We start from the raw sequence: 24,409 nt of genomic DNA, 5'->3' as shown, positions 1-24,409 counted from the left end.
TTTCTCTGAATTTGTGACTTTTGAAGTGGTTATGACCCGAACCCTCTAATGTTAAACTGGTTAATAGTTATTAGAAAGGTGGGAATTTTAATTAAGGGTACAATGTAGTCCCCAAAGTTCTTGGTTTGACTGATTTCTATAACCTAATGCATGGTATAAATGGTTAAATGGTTAAGGATGATTTTGAAAACCTTATGGGGTACATGGGAATCCCCCAAGTGATCGTTATACTGAAAATCTTATGGCATACACGGGAATCCCCTAAGTGATTTTAATAATGGAGTCTACGGGGTACATGGGAATCCCCTAAGTGTGTGCTATTGATATTTCTTGAAATTTGTAATTGGTATTACGATACCACTTTATAATGCTTTCATAATTAACTCCGAGAATTGGTGGTTTGGTTATGTGCTACATGTTTTAATTTGGTAATAATGGGAGTTGTGATAGCTAGCTGTGAAGGTATGAGTCCAAAGGACGGACACTAGAAACTCATGTTTGCTTACAAGAGGGATGATCTTTGTCACCATATATTTATGGGGTACATGGGAATCCCCCAAGTCAATACACTTAGATATGTATCATGGAGGCCAAAGGGTACAAGGGAATCCCCGGCCATCTATGATATCTCTGGTTTGTGAGGCTACATGCACTAGGGCCCGTTCAGGGGGTAACACTGGACCTATATAGCTCGTGGGTGGATTTATGACAGTAACGCTACACAATCCAGGTTAAGGTTTTAAAATGCATGCTAAACCTTGTTCCCTATCCCGACATTGTATATATGTATATCATTTACATGTGGTTTGTCACATTGGTTGATTTGGTTTGATTAAATGGCATTATTTTATATTTATCCCTGAGTTACATGTTATTGTTCACCCCACTAACCATATACAGGATTTGTATCCCCCCACGATGCAAGAACTAGCCATACTTCCTACTCAATGACATGGTTATTCGAGCACAGCTGTTGAGTCAGACTAAAGTGGTGAGCTTCCATACTCTGAAAGACCTCATTTCATGCTAAAAAATTCTTTATGTTATGATTTCCTTGGGATTGGTTTTGGCGAGGGTCGGGGGTATGTCCCAACTTGCTATTCTTTGGTTCTAACTAGAGGCTTTGTTGGACTACTATAGGAATGGGCGGTGTCGGTATTAGTGTTAGAAATTGTATAAGGATTGGTAATGGATTATTAATTAGTTATGGCTTTTGATTTAGATTTTAGACTTATTATCATGTCTTTAATTTAATATTACTTTATCTTGTTATATGTTCGGAATTCATCGGACATAGGGTGTAGGGCAGTAAATAGTTTGGGTAGTGAGGGTGTACTCCGGTCCTGGTTGGACTTGAGATACCCAACACGACTAGGCCCTAGTTCAGGTTGTTTCAATTTTCCTCACCTATTTAAAAGATCAATTAATTGTTCTAGCTTCTGGAACATCATACTGAAGTGGTTAATTCAATGTTGTTGGGTCATCGTGAACCCCTTTGAGCACAACTCCTTGATCATGAATTCCTTCTCTCTCTCTCTATCCTTTTATTTGCCTCCAAGTTCGTTCAACTTCATTATCAAATGGAACCAGGAGATTTCCTTGCCTCCAAGTACTGAGCATACACCAATGTGTGCCTTAAAAATATTAGAAAAGTAAGATTAACAAACAAAACCAATAATGCGACAAATACAATAATTTACAATCCATAACCATATTCTCTTGCAACGGTGCCAAAGGATGTCTCCTAAATTAAACCTCCTAGAAGTATGAAGTGGTGAATGATAAAATATAGAGTCCAACTAGGTTAGGGTCGATCCCATAGGAATAGGACAAGATTCTATTAAGTATTTGTCTAAGTAATTGGTAAGTAAAAGAGGTTTTTTTAAACAAATTATCATTAGTCATGAGCTTTGATTTGTTGGATGTAATCAGTATGAGAAAGGTAGTAGTACTGTGTTCCCTACTAACATCATAAATCTATAGATTCTCTGTACTCTATTGATCTCTTATAGTGTTCGACATGTAAAATCGATAGGCGATTTATAATCTAACTGAATATTTTACATCCCTTGTATATAACTATCCCCAAGCATAAACGTTAATATGTCATGACTATTGCATTTTTTACCTTTATCTAGGATACCAATATAGTATGTTCCATTAATCGACTCAAGGTTAATTAAATGAATATAACTCCAAATCTTGATGTTTATTAACTATTCTTTTCCATATACCATGATATATTATAGGGTAGAGATAGAAAAAGCCCCAACGTGTGCACTCATTAAAAAGTAATCAAATTAGAAGAAACAAAACTACATGCCCATCAACCTTCAAGAATTACCTTGTACTTTGAACACTAATTCATTAATCCGTCCAGGTTTCCACAACCCTATTTGTGGTGTTTATCTACTCATAATTGCAAGAACACGAGAAGAATTCTGATAAGAAAGAATAATTATGAACTTACAATAATAAGATGAAAAACTCTAAAATCTCTCTTTGAATTAAAACCCTAAAAATTGACATTGTTTATTCCAAGACCAAGAATGTGCCTCAAAACCATACAATAATGTCATACAGTGTAAAACAATTATACAATCCAGTAGGAGTATTTATAGATACAAAAAGAATTCAACCCTAAATTGCGTAGGAGAAATAGGTCAGCAAACTTTCCCGGGATTTGGACCTTGCAAAAATTATTGAGTTTAGGAATTTTGGGACTTGGTATAACTCAAAGTATCATTCATACCCTTGGATATAAATTAGGGGAGATGGTTTGATGGCTCACTCATATGTTAGGCATTAGTGTTGGCTTGGTTACTATCCAAGATACGAATAACCACCGTACAAGTCGTATGGTGGGATACGAGGGGTACAATGCCAAGTATTATAAATCTTATTGAGTTTCCTAATTGAAAAATTCCAAGTTACGGATGGGGGTATGGTTTAGGGTACCAATCGTACCCTCAGGTTTGAGTGTGTGTGGTGTAGTCATATTAGGACCAGTGTGAAGGGTCTTGGTGAGGTCTAGGGTATGAGTTGGGGCACCACTCGTACCCTGGGTATGGTTTGCATGGTTTGGTCATACCCTCCTAGGGATGGATTTTTATTTTTTAATTTTTGAACCTTTTGGACATTTTCCACCTTGAAACACTTATGTCCACACATTATATAACCCTTGGTGGCCTTCCATAACTCACTTAGAAAGGTAGAAACACTCTCAAAACAATCTTTAAACATTCTCTTGAATATTAGAGGCTGGGGTTTCTCAAGTGTTCATCTAGAGGCTAAGAGGTGTCATGTACTTTTCGTGGATCTTCTTGTATAAGGCATTTACTTCTTCCCTCATTGTTAGTTATAACTAAAGGAATTGATTTAATGTTTTTTAAACATTGATTTGTGAAATCATAAATGGTGGTTTTGAAATATTGTTTAGGGTCTTGATGCATGTTGTTTGGTATTGGTTTAAACTATGTTTTTACATATTTTTGGTAATGGTTTTCACATATAGGTGCTTGTTGGTTATGGTTTAACAAATGGGTCATGAGTAACCCAAATTATGATGGTTATGTTTTGGTTTTGGTCTTAGTAAAGATATGCCCTCAACATGTTTGGTAAAATGCCTGAAAGAATGTTCACTCTATTGTTAAACTTTCATTGGAACTATTAAATGGTACGACTTGGTAAAGGAATCCTAATTAGGTCTGGAAAGTTTTGCATGGTTTAAATGGTTTGAATGGTATAAATACTTTAAATGTTTAGAATGGTCTAAAATGGTTTAAATAGTGTGAATGGTTAAATGGTTAGGCCTTAGCAGTTATGGTTGGTTCAAATGAAAACCTTGCAGGGTACATTGGAATCCCCCAAGTGAATGAAATAATAAAATTAGTTCGAATAATGGTTATGGATTAATTGAACATCCTTGAGGGGTACAAAGGAATCCCCCAAGTAAGTATGTTAATGAACAACTTTTGGGGTAAATGGGACTCCCGCAACCAAAAATATTAATCAATATTTACGGAATATTTGTGGGGGACCAACTAATCCCTCAAGCTAATACGGTAATGAACACTTGTGGGGTATATGGGACTCCCTCAAGTTAATGTGACCTATGGGTACATGGGAATCCCTTGATTTTTAAAAGGTTTGGCTAAGGAAAATACTTGCAAGTTGTACTCGGTATGATGATACCACTATTCATAGCCTTGATTAATAATAAATGGAATAATGGATTAGTTGATTGGAAATAGTTTAATTGGGTAGTAAAGGTGGAGTGTCATAGCTTACCGTGAAGATGGGAATCCAATAGATGAACACTATAAACTGATAGTTGCCAACATGAGGGGTAGGTCATGGCAACCTTATAGGATACTATGAGGTACTTGAGAATCCTCTATGTACAATGTACTTATGTATCATGGAGGGTAAGGGTACTTGGGAATCCCCTACTCTTATGGTATCTTCGCTTCATTCAGCTACACTCATTGAGGCCTGTTCAGGGGATTACATTAAACCCATATAGCCCATGGGTGGTTAAGGTTGGTTAAGCTACACATACCTAGGTTAATAGTTTTAAATGTATGCTAAACTCGATTCTTTTTCCCGATATGGATATATGTATATGTATGGTTTGTGTTTATATGGATAGCTTACTTGGTTTTACTGGATGGAATTATTTTATCCTTTTTCCTGAGTGCATGCTAGTATTCACCCCCTAACCCATCTTCGGGCGGCTGTATCCCTACATGATGCAGGAACCGGCCATACTCCTCCTCCTTCTCATTGATCGAATTTAGGAACATTCAGTGTTAGAATTAAGTAGTGAGCTTCCATAGTTTGGAAGACATCTATTTTATCTCATGGATTACTTTACATTTATTCATCATTCATATACTTTGGGTTTTGGCTATGGTGGGGGGCATGTCCCGACTAGGTACTCTTTGGTTTTGATTTAGAGGATTTGTATGGACAACTGTGGACTTAGGTATGATTTGATCATGTTATATATATTTATATATATAAATTGGGTAATTATTTTGATTTTGGTGTATAGTTTGGCATTGTTATATGGGTTGCTTGGATGGTTGGTTTTGGTTATTGGGTGGGTTGACTTAATTTAGGTTGCCTCGGGTTTAGGATTATCCCAAAGTCACCACATTGTTAATACTTTTTTGTGTTATATGATAGGATTCGATCTGACTCAGGATACCTATTGGTTGGTTTGGTTGGGTATCGGGGGCGATCTCAAGTCCTGTTTGGATGGGAGATTGTCCATTATGACAAGGCCCCGATTCGGTTCAGTTCAAGTTGGTATCAAAGCCTTAGGTTTCAGTGTCATGGAGTGTCCACAAAGTCGTGTCGAGTAAAGTCTTGCTTATGACTGTGTCATGCACCACACTTACAATCAGGAGGCTGCGAGGTATCTAGGAATATTTCACTTTCTGGTTGTTCTACTTTCAGGCTATGGAGTCTAAGGTCATAAACTTTTCCATGAATCTTTTTTTGTTCACTTTTCGTATCCTCTCCTCTGAGCGATCTAATGGGGTATTGGTTCTCTGAACAAATAGGGAGGCCAATGGTGTGGTGGTAAGTGGTCTAAGAAGAAGAGTTTGGTGGGTCCTAACTCCTGTTCTATGGATTTTGCTCCCTACCCGAATCCACTAGGAGGCAGAGATTTTCAGAGTGGTAATGCTTATAGGGCATAAGGTGCCCAATATCGGGCTATTAGGGCCCATGCCGCATCATCCTATCCTCCTTGTAGATTTTATGGTCGGTCGCACCATGGTTGTTGCGAGAAAGGGAGGAATCATTGTTTTAATTATGGTCAATTGGTTCGTATTGATAGCCTAAAGACTATCAAAAACACGAAAATGGTACTAGATAGGAAAAATCAGCAAGCACACAAAATGAAAAACAACACACTTAGAAGAAAAGAGATGAAGAAGAGATGCATAAAGTAAAGATAGTAGAGAGGCCCTCACTTCCACCAATGAATAGTATGAGAAGGTGTATCAAACCTTCAAACACACATCACCAATGTAAGATAAAACCTCACTCTTAGGTGAACCAAGGGAATTCACACTCCCTCAACCCCTCATTTCTTACCAAATGTTCAATACAAGTGAAAAATTCCAAATGCATTAAACACTCAAAAGTTTCGGATTCTACACTAAATTAGAAGACTAATTCTATCAACTAAAGAGTATCCTTTCAATATTCATCAAAGCTTATGAAAAGAGAAGATAATTTATCTATTTATACTATTGCATAACAAAAGACTAGAATGCCCTTAATGAGGGCTTAGGAAAGGGCGCCTATGGAGTGTTATTTTGGAGTGTAAAAGGTCCATCAAGCCCTTAGTGAGAGGCGCCTCTTTATTGTAAGGATCATCCTAGTTTACTCACTCAGAGAAGGCTTTGAAAAGGCTCCAAAAGATCTTCAATCACTTGCAAAATCCGAAGTTTGAACCTTCCATAATACCTTGTACTCTTTTGTGCTCTTTATGCTTGTATCATCCTCTCCATGTTGAAAGGAATTTGTCCTCAAATTCAGATCTTGCAAAACCAAAGAGAGAGAAAAATAATCACATAATCCTCTTGGTAGGAGGGTTAGTATTATTACCGCACTCATATCATGAATCCATGGTTGTTCACACTTAACAAACACCCACATATCCTTGGTATTCAATATGAAAAACTTAGCATAAAGGATACCAAAGAAGTGAATAGCATCAACATTAAAAATAAAATGAGCATGAACTGAAAAAACACCTCCCACTCCCCACAAGTACACCAGGATCAAATGGAAATAGTGGACTAGGGTCTAAATTAAGAGGAGTCATTTCTTTCAATAGTCGATCAAGCCAAGGGGGTACATATTTGAAATACAACCAATAATCCTTTGTTATGATCATGAAATACTTAATAAAAGAATCACAAAGGACATGGTTAAGAGAGACATCAAGGAAAAAGGAATTCAATACAAACACAACCTTCCCCACCCCAATAGTATACAGGGATCAAATGGAAGAAATAGATAAGGATTTAAGCCGAGGTTAGCCATTCCTTTTACTAGAGAATCAAACCCACAATCACCTAAGGAATTTCTCACATCTTTGAAATACACATGGTCACTATGAATAATACTAATATCATGTCTTTCATCACACAAGTTCAAAGGACTATACTCATTTTCTAGATCAACATTACAAGCATCAATACATACTTGAGAGATTTCAAGCTTATCATTCTCATCCCCAAGTTGTGAGTTATTCTTAGGAGCACATTGATCATTATACATAACAGGACAACTAACAAGAAAAGAAACACATATTTCTACACCATTTAATCCCGAATTCACATCATCTTGGCTACTAATAGCCATATCACAACATTTTAAGCCTAAGGGGGAGTAGAGTGTACTAATTTCACCTTTATTTGTACTAGGGAAGCCCACTTGTTTTTAACAATGGAAAAATAGTGTGTTAATACTCTTGCCACTTGGTAATGTAACCTTATTCAAGTTATAAGTGCTAGCACCAGATGGACACGAATCATTCTTATGAAGAGAATCGATTTTGTCATCAAAAGGATCAACTAGTGTTTGCATACTCAAAACAAGAGCTTGGTCCTTATGCAACCTAACAACATCAATAGTAGCACCAAATTAATATTCATACACTTCTTCGCTAAGGAAATCCAAAACTACACCACTTTGGCCACTACTAGCCACATCACAACACTTCATATTTCTAGGAGTGTAGAAGATAACTTTGTTACCTTGTAGATCTTGGGAAGTGTGTTATTCACTTGGTTTTTTATTGGGGAAGCCTTCATGCTCGACATTACAATGGAATATGTCAAGGTTTCCCTTTGGACTCACTTTTTCATCACTTATCCCAAAATTGGGACTTTCGGCCAAGGGCATGAAGGGAACTTCCTTGGACTTCTCCTTGGGACTTCTAGGGTTTTGAACCGTCTTTTATTCACAATCTTCTTGTTTCTCAACATAAAAATTATATCCATTTTTAGTCTTGGCCTATTTCTCTTTGGATTCTAACTTGTGAAGAGGAGGCATTGGCTTTTGTGAAGTATAAGGTCTTTGGACTTGAAATGTTTGGACTTGTGAAGGGTAAGACCTTTGGTCAAGTGTGTTTAGATCTTGGTAGTTTGGATTTTGAGGTGGAATTTTAGTTTGTGGAGGTTTTGGTGGACATATTCTATCCAAACCCAAATTTATTCTAGTCATGTCACCTTTTATTGATTCTAAATCTATTTGCAACATATTGTCCATCTGTCAATTAAGAGCCTCAATCCCGGCCAAGATAGCACCAAGAGCATTGTTATTATCCTAGTTTTGGGTTTGAGAAACTTCAGATTCCATGGACAAGTTTACCTAGCAAACAATAAAAAACCTACAAAATGAACAAACACGTTAGTTCAATAAACATTACCACACTCGCTCGGATCTTACCTCACACTTGGTCTCACAAGTGTTGAAAACTTGGCAATACTTGACAAGTGAATTGAGTGGTAAATATTATTTGGTCCTGAATGGACTTTTGTTTGATATGACTCAAATAAAAATGATATAAGGACTTGAACCAACAAACTACTATGAATTCAAAAACGAGAAAATCAAACCAAAATCGAAGACACAAAACAAATGGACTCTAATCTAATTACTAAACTAGTAGGTATTTACTAGATTACTTATTAGGGATAGAATTAACTTATAAGAAACTAGAATTCAAAATTTTGAAACTAATAAATCTAACTAAGAACTCAATTTGGCCGTTGACCTATGATGATGTGGCATTCAATGATTGGCCGTTGAGTTTTCAAAAAATATTTTCAACCCAAAATTCCAAGTCTTGGCCTAGAGCACCTTTGGATAGGAAGAATTTCATTTGCGAGGGAAAATTTGAAGGTTTGAAAGACTTTTTGGAGCGTGAAATGAATTAAAAAAACAACAGTCCCCCCTTTGTACTTGGATTGTACTTGGAATTGTACTTTGACTATTCCTTTGTCTCTTCTTTCTTTCGGATGACTATGAATATACCAAGGAATATTACTTTATAAGAAACATGTACACCCTTTCTCCTCCTTCTTTTTGGGTCAAATGCACCTCTTGAATATTCTTCTCCAACAAGATATGATGAACATTGAATAACAAGATGAATATTTAAGAGTTGACCAAAGTTTGGCCCCCTATCAAATGAACTTTGAATATGGATTTTATTTTTGATGTAGGTTACTTAGTCCAAGATGAACTCAAATCTAAAAATCAACAGCAAACCACGTCCAAAATTTAAAGACCAGGTGAATCTAGAGCTTAAAAGCTTCAAAGTGCCATATCCATGGAGGTCTTTGCTCAAAATCAACCAAATCTTGTTCCAAGTGTAGATCTAGACTCCCTAGGTGTTAGAGAACAAGAATCTAACACAAGAAACTTCCAAAACAAAGTAAAATCGTGTAGATCTGAGTTTTTAGGTTTGGATCTACAACACAACACAATTTTTTTTTAGATTTTCGCATTTTTGACTCTTTTTTTTTTTTAGATTTTCTTAATAAGGACACTAAAACCAAGATTTAGGGATGTAGGAACAACCCTATCTAAGGTTTTGAGACCAAATGATAGCCTAAAGACTATCAAAAACACGAAAATGGTACTAGATAGCAAAAATCAGCAAGCACACAAAAGGAAAAACAACACACTTAGAAGAAAAAAGATGAAGAAGAGATGCACAAAGTAAAGATAGTAGAGAGACCCTCACTTCCACCAATGAATAGCACTAGAAGGTGTATCAAACCTTCAAATACACATCACCAATGTAATATCAAACCTCACTCTTAGGTGAACCAAGGGAATTCACACTCCCTCACCCCTCCTTTCTTGCCAAATATTCAATACAAGTGAAAAAATTTCCAAATGCATTAAACACTCAAAGTTTCAGATTCTACACTAAATTAGAAGACTAATTCTATCAACTAAAGAGTATCCTTTCAATATTCATCAAAGCTAATGAAAAGAGAAGCTAATTTGTCTATTTATACTATTACATAACAAAATACTAGAATCCCCTTAATAAGGGCTTAGGAGAGGGCGCCTATGGAGTGGTATTTTGGATTGTAAAAGATCCATCATGCCCTTAGTGAGAGGTACCAATTGAGTGTAAGTACCCTCCTCATTTCTTCACTTGGATAAGGCTTTGAAAAGGTTCCAAAGGTCTTCAATCACTTGCAAAATCTAAAACTTGAACCTTCCACAATACCTGGTATTCGTTTGTGCTCTTTATGCTTGTATCACGCATGCCAAAAGAGTGTCCCATAGGACATCGGTTTCTACTTCCCTAGCCATTTTACCATGGGGTGCTACTTTGGGTTTTAGCTCTAGTTGGGATCATCGTAATGCTCATACTATCTCTCGAAATTCCAAGACATCTTCTGATCCTAATACTGGTATGGTGATAATTCCCTTTTCATGGTTTGTTTTGGTTACTTGGTTTGGTATCTTCTCTCTTTGTGACCCCACTTGTGGTTGTGTATTTTTGTTATTGTTCAAAATTATTTTGAGCTCTTTTCTTTTCTGTCTCTACCCCGATAGGCAACTCTATAATTGCCAAATAATTCTATGAGGATGTGTAGTATCCATTGGTAATAAAGAGGTTTCGATGAATTTGTTTGACTCAGATATAGTGAATTTTGATGTCATTCAAGTGACGGATTGGTTGCACTCGTGCTACCGCCCTTAGACTGTTAGATCAGTAAAATAGTTGTCTTTAGGCTCCATGGTGAGTCGATTATGGAATTGAAGGGTGGTTTTATTCCCTGGCTATTATGGGAAAAGGTTATATCATATCTTAGAGCTAGGAGATTAGTCTCCAAAGGGATGTCTCTATTGTCATTTTTTTGGGTTATAGACTCTAACTCTATATGGTTTCGATTGGGTTAAAGGAGCAATTAAGGGATCTTTTATATAAAGGTTCCATTTGTTCTGATATTTCTCCGTGGGGTGTTTTCATTCTTGCATGCATAAGGGAAATGGTTCCTTGGAAAATCATAGGTTATCGGTTGATAAATAAGCAATTTTAGGGAGTCCTCCTAGTGGGGTGGATCTTGTATATGTACATCGTATATTGGGTTCTTTGTTAGTAGTACATGGTGGTCAATAAATACTAGGTTTGAACCAAGATGTTTGATCTTGGTAAAGGGATTATGTTAGATCGGGAATAACAATATGAGAATTTTGAAGGTAAATTGATGGGTTGGATGAGATGTGTGAAAGTGGTAAGGTTAATGACTTGAGGAATATAATAGTGGGAAATTTATGACTTCTAGGCCGAAAGTTCTGCTTAATTGGTAGGTTGAGGGTTGAGTCATGGGATGGGGATAAGGCATGAAGCTTGTATGTCTATTCTAGGCTCTAGGTGGCCTTTGGTGGATGAGATTTTGGTTTAGGAAAAAAATCCAATGGTCCCTAGTGTACAGCCTTGGTGATACCCATTAGAGAGGAGTGTTGTGCTTATAGATGGCATGAGATAAAGGTTGGTAATTAATCTAAAATTTTCCCTTTAGTGGTGGACTTTCAGGGAAAGTCGGGTTGCATATCCTAGTGATTCTCTTCTACCTCAGTTAACAGAGTACCCTACTAGTATTACATAGGTTCTATTAGAACATATGCCTAATATTCGCATTCTGCAGTCGCCTTGTTTCTTGGATATGGGTCTTGACCTTATATTATGTAATCTATGGTATATGTGGTTGTATTTATTTTGGTGTCTAGTTCTAAGGAGTCCTTTTATGGTATGGCTTGATTGGGATGATTCTTCATTATGACCTAGGTGGTTGTTATGAAGTACTTAGTGCCTATAGTGTCGTGTTTTGTTTTGGGAATGTTGCCTTGGTTGGCATGGATAATTCTTGTAATTTGGTTCCTTAATGGCTCTTCTTGTGTTAGGATGGTGGTGGCTTGGGAAGAATGGTGAGGTTTTGTAACAAGGAATGTAGGAGTCCCTAAGTAGGGGAGAGTCTAGGGTGACTATTAGAACTAAGGTTTTGGAGGGTAAGGAAACGTTATTGTCATGAGAAATTGTTAGGAAATAAATAAGTGGAGGAAGCCTTTGTAAAATTATAAATGGTAATAGATCCTTGGAAGGATAGATCATTCCGTGGGTGACACGACCAGCCCGGGTGCCTTATCGTAATGGGCATCCCAAGTCCGACCGAGACCGGAGACCACCCCTGTTACCCAACCCAACCTCCAGCCACATGCCGTGAGTTGGCTTAATTTTGAGCATATAACAAGATATTGTAAATGCTCACATGAAGACTCTGGAATAAGATCATGACCGTGAATGACCCAACCGAGTCCAACCATACCATACCAACCGCCCAACCATACTAAACCATTCCAAAGGGCATAAACCAGGCCATAACCAAAGAAATTCCAAAACATAATATAACTAATTCCAAAATAAAATATGATGGAACAACAACCAATTTAGTCCAAGGGTGTAAGCCCCAGTACCAATGTCAATACCAAGGCTAACACCCATACCGATCTTACCCATTCCAACCCATAGCAGAACCGCAAAGCCTTACCCCCAACCATGGCCAAAACCAATATCCAAAAAAAAATCAAAGTGTCTAGAATATTCATAACATGAAATGGAGGCATCTAAAAGGATGGCAGCTAACCACTTCAGTCAAAATGTTGATCCCGAGTCAATCACTCCGCAGGAGGAGTAGAATGGTCGGTTCCTGCATAGCTTGGGTATACAGTCGCCAGTAGATGGGTTAGCGGGTGAACGCTAGCATTATCTCAGGTTAAGGATAAAATAATTCCATTTATAAAGCCAAGTAAAGCCATCCATATGCATACAACCATACATACATATATATAACCAAGCCGGAAAAGGGGATCGGGTTTAGCATGCCATTAAAACCTTTACCTTCTTAATCCACCAAAGGATATATGGGTTCAGCTTCCCCTGCTGAAAGGTCCCCAGTACGTGAAGCCATACAACCAGGGAAGAAAATTTGGATGACAAGTACATCCCCCAAATATAATGCGACATCATGCACACGGTCACTAAGACCAAGCTCTCATCAGCAAATATGAGTTTCCAGTTTTGGTCCCCCTAGAACCTCCACCTTCCACGGCTTTTCTATGTATCCCGCAATTATTTCCATATTAAAACCATTACCAAAGAACCAACCAATTCATTTACCATTTATTAACCAAGGCTATTTAGTGGTGGTATTGTCATACCGACCATACTTGTAAGTATTATCCATAGCCAACCACATATAGGTTAAAGGGGAATTCCAAGTGCCTTTCCATTTACCATATTAAACCACTTGGGGGATTCCATGTACCCCAAAAGCATAACTATTTACCCATTTACCTTTCCAAGCTATTTAAACCATGCATAATTCTTTTACCAAGTTTTAAAACAAGCAAGAGTTCCAGTAAAAGTACCCAATGCAATGAAAACATTATTATAGGCATTTTGTCAAACACAATGGGGGCATAATATAACCAATTCCAATTACCATTAAACCATTCCCATGAAACCCAATTATCGAAAATCACCATTAATGCACATAAAGCATAATTAAAACCATAAAAAACCATAAGCAACCATTTAATAACCCACAATTCATATTTGGTAGCCAAAATCATTCAACCAATAAAATCATGAAAACATTCATAAAAACCATGCCTTTAGTTAGAATTAACAATAAAAGAAAAAATCAAGCCTTAAACCAAGAAGATGATGGAAAGAGATCACCAAGACAAGCCCCAAATTAATCCTCTAGTTGAAACCCTAGCTTCCCTTGCCCAAAAGCTTTTAAGAGAATTATAGAGTGTTTTAGAAGAGTTTCTTAGTGATAATGAATGGAATAATAGGGTAAATAACCTCCAAAATAGGTTAGAAGTTTTGGGACCTTATTATAATAAGTGGGCAAATGTCCAGAATACCCCCACGTAAGTTGCACAAAATCCCATCCCAAGGGTACGACTAAGCCACACAAGCCGTACCCTCCGATATGATTGGTACTCTCCACTTGTATCCTAGCCTCAACCATATGGATCCAACACTATCCAGCATACAGCTCATCTAACCAAGTTATATCCAAAGCTTATGATCCATACCCTTCATCTATACCGCTTGAAGATTAACCCCAAGGACGATTGAGACACTTTCCACCATACGTGTCCTGGGTATGACTCGTACCTTAGCTTACGGCTCATGATGATCCACTAGTACTCAAATCCAACCTAAGTAACAAAGTCTAAGATTAAGTTAAGGAACCAAACGATCCATACCCACCAATATAACTAGTACCCCTAATTCATATCCATTTTAGTAACCAAAATCCATCCCACCAAACAACACTGGTCAGCATACAACTAGACCATACCATCCCTACCCTATCGTACGACTCATACCTATGAGTCGTATTGGGTTCAGAGGCCAGAATTCTAAGAAATTTTCTAAGGGTCAAAACCTAGGGTGTTATAGTCTCCCCCACTTGGAACATTCCTCCCCGAATGACAAACATTTTCATTGTCAAATATATTCACAATCTTTAACAAAGTTTTAAAACAAAGAAGCAAAGATATTAATCCTTCCATTAACAAACTCAGAACATAAAGATATGTTGTAGATATATACCTTCTACATGAATCCCAAGAACAAAAAATAGATGCAGATACCAGGATTTTATTTCCTCCTCCGCCTCCCATATAACTTCTTTTAGCTTATAGTTCTACCACAGAACCTTAACCGAAGCCACATCCTTGGTCCACAATCGATGAACCTACCTATCCAATATCTTAACTAGGATTTCCTATTAGGATAGAGAATCCCTAATACCTAATCCTTCAAAAAGAACAACCAAAGAAGGATCACCAATGCACTTCCTCAACATGGAAACATGAAAGACCGAATGAACCAAGCTTAAGCTAGAAGGAAACTCCAGCTCAAAAGAAATATTACAAACTCTCAACAAAATCTCATAAGGACCAATATACTGGGGACTGAGCCTCCCCTTCTTACAAAAATGCATCACTCCCTTCATGGGAGATAACTTGAGGAAACCCTTATCCCCATACTCAAACTCTAAGTCTTTACGCCTAACATCCGCATAGGACTTTTGGAAACTTTAGGCAGCCTTAAACCTATCCAGAATCACCTTCACCTTCTTCATAGCCTGGTAAACCTTCTTCATAGCCTGGTAAACCAAGTCAGGACCAAATATATCCACCTCCCTAAGCTCAAACCAACCAATTCCTCAAAAGGGGTCATACCAATACAAGAATGATAGTTATTATTGTAAGCAAACTCTACCAAAGGTAGATGCTTAACCCAACTTCCACCATAATCAATCACACAAGCATAAGGCATATCCTCTAATATTTGAATAGTTTTCACTGCTTGTTCATCTATCTGCGGGTGGAAAGCAGTACTCAGACTCACCATAGTCCCCAACCCCTTCTGTAAAGATCGCCAAAAGTGAGATGTAAACAGCGTGCCACGATCAGAAAAAATCAAAATAGGCACCACATGCAGCTTCACAAACTCCTAAAGATACATCTTTACATAATCTTCCACCGAGAAAGTTGTCCACACTGGCAAAAAGTAGGCAGACTTAGTCATCCTATCCACGGTGACCCAAATCAAATCATATTGATTCTGAGACCAAGAAAGACCGGTAATAAAGTCCATATTGATCTCTTCCTAATTCTATTCAGACTAATCAATTTCTTAATACAACCCTCCTGGCCTCATGTGCTCAACCTTCACCTGTTGACACACCATGCACTTGGCGACAAAATTAGCCATATCCCTCTTTATGTCATTCCACCAATAGATCTCCTTAAGATCATGATATATCATAGTTGAGCTTGGATGAATAACTTAGCATGATTCATGCGCCTCTACCAAAATCCATTGTCACAACCCATTGACATCAGGAACACACAACCTCTCTTGGTATCATAAAGTACCATCACCACTGATCTCAAACATCACTACCTTTTTCCCACCAACGTTACGCTTGATTTTTATCAAGATAGGATGCAATACTTGCTTCTCCTTAATATCTATACCAAGAGATGATCGAACCACTTCTTGCACCACCAAACCACCATCTTTAAAGTCTAAGAGGTAAACTCTAAGATTATCTAAGCAGTGAATATCCTTCACCAATTCCCACTTTTTTTCTTCCACCTGAGCCAAACTCCCCATGGATAACCTTCTAAGAGCATCAGCAATAACATTATCCTTACCTGGGTGGTATTGAAGACGCATATCATAGTCTTTGAGAAGCCTAAGAAATCTCATATGCCTGAGATTAAGATCCTTTTGACTAAACACATATTTTAGACTCTTATGATCAAAAAAGATATCCATGTGAACACCACACAAATAATGCCACCATATTTTCAAAGCAAACACAACCTCCAACAGCCCTAAATCATGAGTAGGATAGTTCCTGTTATGTACTTTTGACTTCCTAGAAGCATAGCCAATTACCTTTCCATGCTACATCAACACACAACCAAGCTCTACCCAAGATGCATCACAATTAACCATGAACCTCTTATTGTCTTTCGGCAAAGTCAGAATTTGAGCCAAAGTTAACTTATCCTTTAACTTCTCAAAACTCCATTCACAAGCATCCAACCAAGAAAACTTGACCTTCTTCTAAGTTAACTTAGTCAAAGGAGCAGATATCGAAGAAATGCTTTCCACAAACCGTCTATAATATTGGGCTAAATATAAGTGCTTTGAATGTCGGATGGAGTTGTGTGTCTAGGCCACCTCTTCACCATAGCAACCTTTTATGGATCCACCATGATCCCCTCATTAGAAATAATATAACCCAAGAAAGTTACAGCATTGAACCAAAACTCACATGTAGAGAACTTGTCATACAAATATTGTTTCTTTAAGGTCTGTAGAACCACACAGAGGTGATTAGCATGATCCATCTCACTCTTTGAATAAACCAAAATATCATTAATAAATACAATAACAGAGAGATCCAAATAGTAGTGAAAAAACTTATTTATCAGATCCATAAATGTTATCAAAGCATTGGTCAATCCAAATGACATTACCAAAAACTTAAAGTACCCATACCGAGTACGAAAAGTCGTCTTAGGGATATCCACCTCCCTAATATTTTGCTGATGGTACCTAAATTAAAGATCTATCTTAGAAAAAATTTGACACCTTACAACTGGTCAAAGAGATTATCTATCCTTGGAAGAGGATACGTGTTCTTGACTATCACCTTATTCAATTGCATATAGTCAATGTATATCTAAAGGGAACCATTCGTCTTACGCAAAAAAAACACCGGTGCACCCCATAGAGATACACTAAGATGAATAAACCTCTTATCCAGAAGATCCTTAAGTTTTTCCTTGAGTTCTCTCAACTTAGTTGGAGCCATTCTATATGGAGAAATAGAAATTGAATGAGTGTTCGGAACTAGATAAATACCAAACTCGATTCCCCTATTTGGAGGAACACCGGGAAGATTATTTGGAAATACCTATAGAAACTCATTACCCACTGGAACTAACTTGAAAGAACGAGCTTCTAAGTTAGAATCTTTAACTCGGACCATGTGATAAATACAACCTCTATAGATTAACCTCTGAGCTCTATGATAAGAAATAAACCCCCCCTAAGAGCTAGGGAACCATCCTTTAATTATATAACTAGCTCACCAAGGAACCTAAGAATAACCCTACGGGTTTGACAATCCAAGGAAGCATAACAAGAGTGGAAACAATCCATACCCAAAATTACATCGAAATCCATTATACCCAACCCAAATAGATCTACAAAGGTCTACTTGCCACCAATAGATACCACTCACCCCCTATAAACTCTCTTAGCAATAACCAATTCACCTACCGAGGTTAAAATAGAAAAGGATCCAAAATAACTTTTGGATCAAAATTAAAAGATACAGCCATATAAGGAGTCACATAGGAAAGTGTGGACCCCAAATCAAGCAAACAATATATGTCACAAGAGAAAACTTGTAACATACAAGTGATGACATCAGGCGATGCCTTGGATTCCTATCAAGACGCTAAAGTATACAACCTGTTACGACCAACACTAGAATCACGAGCAGTAATAGAAGTAGATGCAATACGAATAGGTATAGGAGTAGAAGATAAAGCCATGAGGATCTTATTTTCCCCCATGCAAACCTTTATAATTGGTTAATTCCTGAGTAGATGGCCTACCCGACCATACTTGAATCATTTTTCCAATTATTTATCTAAATAACCTCGATGAGGACGACCGTATAATTGAAAAGGAGGACATGAAGAAATTGACTGACCTTCTCTTGCCTAAGATTTGGCACCCTGTCGCCCGCCTAGTAAGGAGCACTAGTAAAAGAGAAGGAATAAGAACTCCCCTACTTTTTTTCTGCCATATGCCACCATCCCGACCACTCTAAGATTGTGCATCTCCATGGATAGAAAACTTGTTCCTCTTACCCTATCTATCCCCAAACTTTGTCTAACTCCTCTTCTCATTCTCTACCTGCTACATATGAACGGTCAGCCTAGAGATCTCTATATCATTTATCAGTAAGGTAGTCTTGCTCTCCAAAATCAAACCCAATTCAACCTAGAAGCAAACTTCCTCATTCTTGCCCGCATGTCAGGCACTAAATCAGGAGAACACCTTGAGAATTGGTAAACATTCAAGGCATATTCCTTGACAGACATCCTTCCCTACTTGAGGTTCACAAAATCCTCCATATTTTCTTCCCTCAACTCTTGGGGAAAGAAATGAACTAAGAAGGCCTTAAAAAAAGTATCCCATAAGACTGATTCTCCCAAATCACCCCTATCCTTGTCCTACTCTTCATACCACTGATATGCAATATCTTTAAGCTGATAAGCTACAAAGTTTACACCGGACACATTGGTATCCTGCATCACTCAAAATATCTTTTCCATTATATCCAAGAAGTCTTTTGGATTCTCATCCACCTTTACTCCAGAAAAAGTGAGAGCAACCATCTTCATAAATGGGCTAATCCTTGTGGCCTCAACAGAAAAAGCACCAGTCACACCATACTCAACCTGAGCAGCGACCATCCGATCAATAACATGAATAGACAGACGAAATTCTACATTAGTCAACTTGCCTTGAGGAGGACTAGTAGCAACTAGTGTATATCTAAAATTATGGATAGGACTGTGAGATCAAAGATGACCCCCAAAAGTAGGATGTGCCCCTTCAGCATTACCCTCAGATGGGATAGAAGAATTTTATTATGTTTTTGATCTATGAGGCCTGATTTGAAAGAAGAAAAAATAAGGATTATAGAAGAATCTAGGACTAAGACTCAAAGCTTGAGAATTGAATACCAAGAAAGTGAAACATTTCTTAATTCCTTGTAGCCTCTCCATTATGAGTGTGGCATGCTACATACCCCTTAAAAGACTCTACTCGACACGGATTTGTGGACTCCTAATTGAACACAAACCTAGGCACTAATACCAACTTGATATGACCCATCCATGGTCCTTATCATAATATGCATTCCAAGTCCAACAAGGATCGAAGACCACCCCCGTTACCAAACCTAACCTCCAGCTGCCTTCCTTGAGTTGGCTAAATTTTGGACATATAACAAGATAGTGTAATAGCTTAAATGAAGACTCTAGGATAAATTCATAACCGTGACCGACCCAACTGAGTCCAACCATACCATACCAACCACCCAACTATACCAAACAATTCCAAAGGCCATAAACCAGGACATAACTAAGTAAATTCCAAATATAATCTAATTAATTCCAAAATAAAATATGATAGAATAACCAACAATATCATCCAAGGGAGTATGCCTCAGTACCAATCCTAATGTAAGGGCTAACACCCATATCGATCCCGCTCATACCAACCAATAGTAGCACCACAAAGCCTCAAACCAAAAGAGTAATAAAATCTTATTGATATGCCCCCAACCAAGGAAAAAACTAATATCCAAAATAAAATTAAAGTGTCTAGAAATATCCATGACATAAAATGAAGCCTTCCAAAAAGATGAAAGCTCACCACTTTAGTCCAAATACTGATCCTCAAGTCAATTACTATATAAGAGGAGTGGAGTGGTCAGTTCTTATATCACGTAGGTATACAGTTACTAGTAGATGGGTTAATAGGTGAATACTAGCATTGTCTAAGGATAAGGATAAAATAATGTCATTTATAAAGCTAAGTAAAATAATCCATATGCACACGACCATACATATATATATAACTATGTCGGGTAAGGGACCGGGGTTAGCATGCTATTAAAACCTTTACCTAGGTTATGTAGTTTTTCATCCTAATCCACCAATGGGCTATATCAGTTCAGCTCTCCCTGTTGAAAGGGCCCCAATGCGTGAAGAAGCACGACCAGGGAAAAAAACCTGGGATGACATACATCTCCTAAATATTGTGTGACATCATGCACACAGTCACCAAGACCAACCTCACATTAGCAAATATTAGTTTTCAATTTTGGACCCCCCTGGGACCTCTACCTTCCACAACTTTGCTACACATCTTGCCATTATTTTTCAATTAAAACCATTAACAAACAAATAACCAATCCATTTACCATTTATTAACCAAGTACTTTTAGTGTTGGTATCATCATACCGACTATACTTGCAAGTACTATTGACATGACTGATGTTGGGTGTATTTATCCATTCTAGTATCACTATTCTATCCTTGTTTTAAGGATGATTCATGTACTATATGTGTTGATAATGATATAAAAGCATATCAAAGTTTTAAATCATGTGTTTATGATATTGAGAATGAATTTAAAATAAGTTTGTACCTAAAAGATTTATTCAGAGTTCAACCTGGAAAACTAGTGTTACTAGCTTAAGATAGGTCCTTTTCTAGATGATTCCAGTTGATTCTATGTAATACCCCGGGAAATTTTTTGTTGAAATTTTATGCGTAAATGTGTTGGGTTCTATCTTCTAGAATGAATTATAAATTTTTTGTGTGGAATGTCTTAGATTATGACCCACCATTGTATAGAGTATCGAATAATATTTCCAACAATATGTGGATCATCCAAAACGGACGCCCGAGTAATGAGTTATGAACATTCCGATCGAACCGTGAATAGTAGTGAACAATAAAACGTGCAAGAAAAAGTACTGAGGCCTGGCGTATTTTTTCTCCAACTTTAAACAATCATAACTCCCTTTACATAATAATATGGGTGATATACTAAATATCAATGGAAATCTCTATGAGTCCTCTTTCTAATGAAATTAGTTTCATCCAATTTGTCTATCGGAGTAAAAATTTATAGTCGATCTACTTCAGCCTACCAAGAGCAAATTTTTGGGTCAACTTCAAATGATCATAACTTATCGTAAACAATGATCTGGGTGAGATACTACATATCAATGGAAAGATATGAGAGTCCTCTTTCTAATGAAATTAGTTTCATCCAATTTGAATATCGGAGTAAAATATTATGGTTGATGTACTTTAGACTATCAAAATAGTCCACCAAAGGATAGATTCGAGAATTATTGATTTTTAGGGGCATTTTAGTCATTCCCCCTCACCCAAAAACCATCCAAACCCTATATCAAAGCCTATTAGAAGCATTATATATTATATTTCATCAAATTACCTCAAAAATAAAACCTTAAGCTCCTACATCCAACTTCAAGAACCTCCAAAGTTCACCATTAATTTTGCAAATTTATTCAAAATTCCAAGTTCCTAGTTCAAGAACACCAAGAACCATCATTCAAAGGCATGATTAACATCTCAAAAATGAGTATCGATCTAAAGTTCATCATTCAAGGTATGTGGGGTTTTTTCAACAAGAACTCTCTTTTGTTCTTATGCCCAAAAGTAATTTTCTTTACAAAGGCATGATTTTTATTTGATTTTTATGAATTTGAAGCATGAACCCATATCTTATGATGATTATTATGAAATTTTAATGTTTATGATTTTGAAAGATGAATTTACAAGTGTGGAGATATAAATCATGAATCTTGAATGATATTTATCATGATTTTGATATTTGGGTCGTGAATTCCCATTAGAAATTGTGTTTTTTAGAAAGTGTGTGTTATAACCACGTTGATATTGAATATTTGAGATATTTTGAATGATTTGATCTTTTGGTCTTAATGGAGTTGTTTTGAACTCGTGTGTGAAAGAAATCCACAACGTGAATGATTTTGATAGATGGGAAGCATGATGGCTCCTGATTTATATTGATATATTACTAAAATTATTTAGTTGTGGATTGTCTTTGAAATGACCTGAGCTAAGTCTAGGAGAAATCTTTAGTACCGAGTGGGAGGTATAAAGCGACCTTACTTCCCTAGAACTACGTGCCCCCGTAGGAGTGAGCCTGAGGCTAATTTATATAGTGATCACTAGTTTGTGTGGATTTGACATCGATAGTCCTACTCCGATGGAAAGGATCCGATGGCTCTCCTCAATGTGGGTTGTACGTTGGACTCTATGTAGCTCACATGGTTTATGTCGGTTATAGGATCTCCCAGTGTGTGTGTTTCTTTGTGTCTGTGGTGAATGGTAAAGTGATTTGAAAGTGGAATTGTGAAAGTTATTCTTTCAAAAGATCTAAATGATATTTACATTATGAGAATTGCTATTCTTGATGAACTAAAAGTGATTGATAAATTATATGATGACTCACATGTGTTATTGTACTTATTTCATCCTCTCATGATTATGATGATTTTCTTCGGGATATGTGAGTCTTTCATACATCCTGCATATTTCTTATAAATATTTATGATGATGTTTATACAACTGCATACACCCCCATATACTCGGTTTCTTTCCATAGTACTGACCCACATCTTAAGATGTGGGCTGCATTTTCTCGAAATGTAGGTTCAGGTGCTCAATTCCAGGTTCAACAGTGATTCTTTAGGAATGCTATTCTATATCCTCTATTGTAGTGAGTCTTCATGTTCCGAGGATATGATGTCTGATGTTAGTTTCACAAAATTATTTATATTTGATAACTGAGTATGAGTCAGTTGGGGCATGTCTCAATAGCTCACTGGTTTTATTGATTTTCTTAGAGGTTTTTCAGACTACTATAGATGTTGGGAGTTGACTAATAAGTCGTATTTTGTTATCTTTCTGAAATTCTTTTATTCTTAGATGATGATTACTCTATTGATATTTGAGGGTTATTTATAGAAACCCCATTGATTTGTGTTGAACTAAATGAAAATGGCTCAAAGGGTTAGCTTGGGGCTACTCATAGCCTCAAGCACCATGTGACATTCTAGGACTCATTTTCAGAGGCATTACAAACTTGGTATCAGAGCATAAGGTTTTAAGGTGTCCTAGGGAGTCTGACAAGCCGTGTTAAGTACAGTCTTGATCATTGGTGTGTAGCGCGCCACATCTATGAGCAAGAGGATACAAGATGTTTTAGGAAAAAGTGTGATTCTTTCTTTTAGAAGTATATCGTGCTTAAAGTATATCTCCCTGCTATTGATTTGTACTCTCCTCTTTCAGAAATATACCTCCATGTTGAGCGAGAAGAAATAATAATGGTCAGCAACCTCAACCCGCTGACCCATTGAATGAAAACGTGTCTCATGCTGAATTTGGGTAGCCTTTTAGCCGCTAGCCCAAGCTGTTATTGCAAATATTCAGGCCAACCCATCCCCATCTCCACAGCAGTAGGGAAGTGATTCAGCTGCTGCCAGGATCCGTGACTTCATGCAGATGAATCCGCCAGAATTCTATGGGTCCAAGTCTGACAAGGATCCACGGTTGTTTTTAGAGGAGGTGCGGAAGATTACTCAGGTGTTGCATGTATCTGAGGAACATAGTATGGAGTTGGCTACGTATAGGTTGAAAGACCTTGCTTATGACTGGGTTGTTACTTTGAGGAAAGGTAGAGGTGAGGGAGTTGTCCCTACAACTTAGCAAGAGTTCCAGGATGCATTCCTCGATAAGTTTTTCCCTTTGGAGATAAGGGAGGTAAAGGTGGAAGAGTTTATGAACCTGCGATAGGGCTTTATGACTATTAGGGAGTGCTATCTAAAGTTTAATCAGTTGGCCAAGTATGCTCCTGACTTAGTGGCTGATAATCGGGCTAGTATTAGTAAGTTTGTGACTGGAGTGTCTAGTTATGTGGTTAGGGAGTGTAGGTCTGCTATGCTAAATAGTAAGATGAATCTTTCTAGGCTTATGACTCATGCCCAACAGATTAAGGCAGACAAGATTAAGGAGAGAGATAGAATGAGAGGGAATAAGAGAGCTAGGTCCGAGCAGCATGTACAGGGTCAGACTAGATTATAGGAGGGAGTCTCCCTC

The sequence above is a fragment of the Capsicum annuum genome, chromosome 2 (assembly GCF_002878395.1).
Source record: "Capsicum annuum cultivar UCD-10X-F1 chromosome 2, UCD10Xv1.1, whole genome shotgun sequence".
In the NCBI taxonomy this organism is placed as follows: Eukaryota; Viridiplantae; Streptophyta; class Magnoliopsida; order Solanales; family Solanaceae; genus Capsicum; species Capsicum annuum.
The sequence above is the reverse complement of the archived record's forward strand: the minus strand, read 5'-3'. Positions refer to the sequence as shown.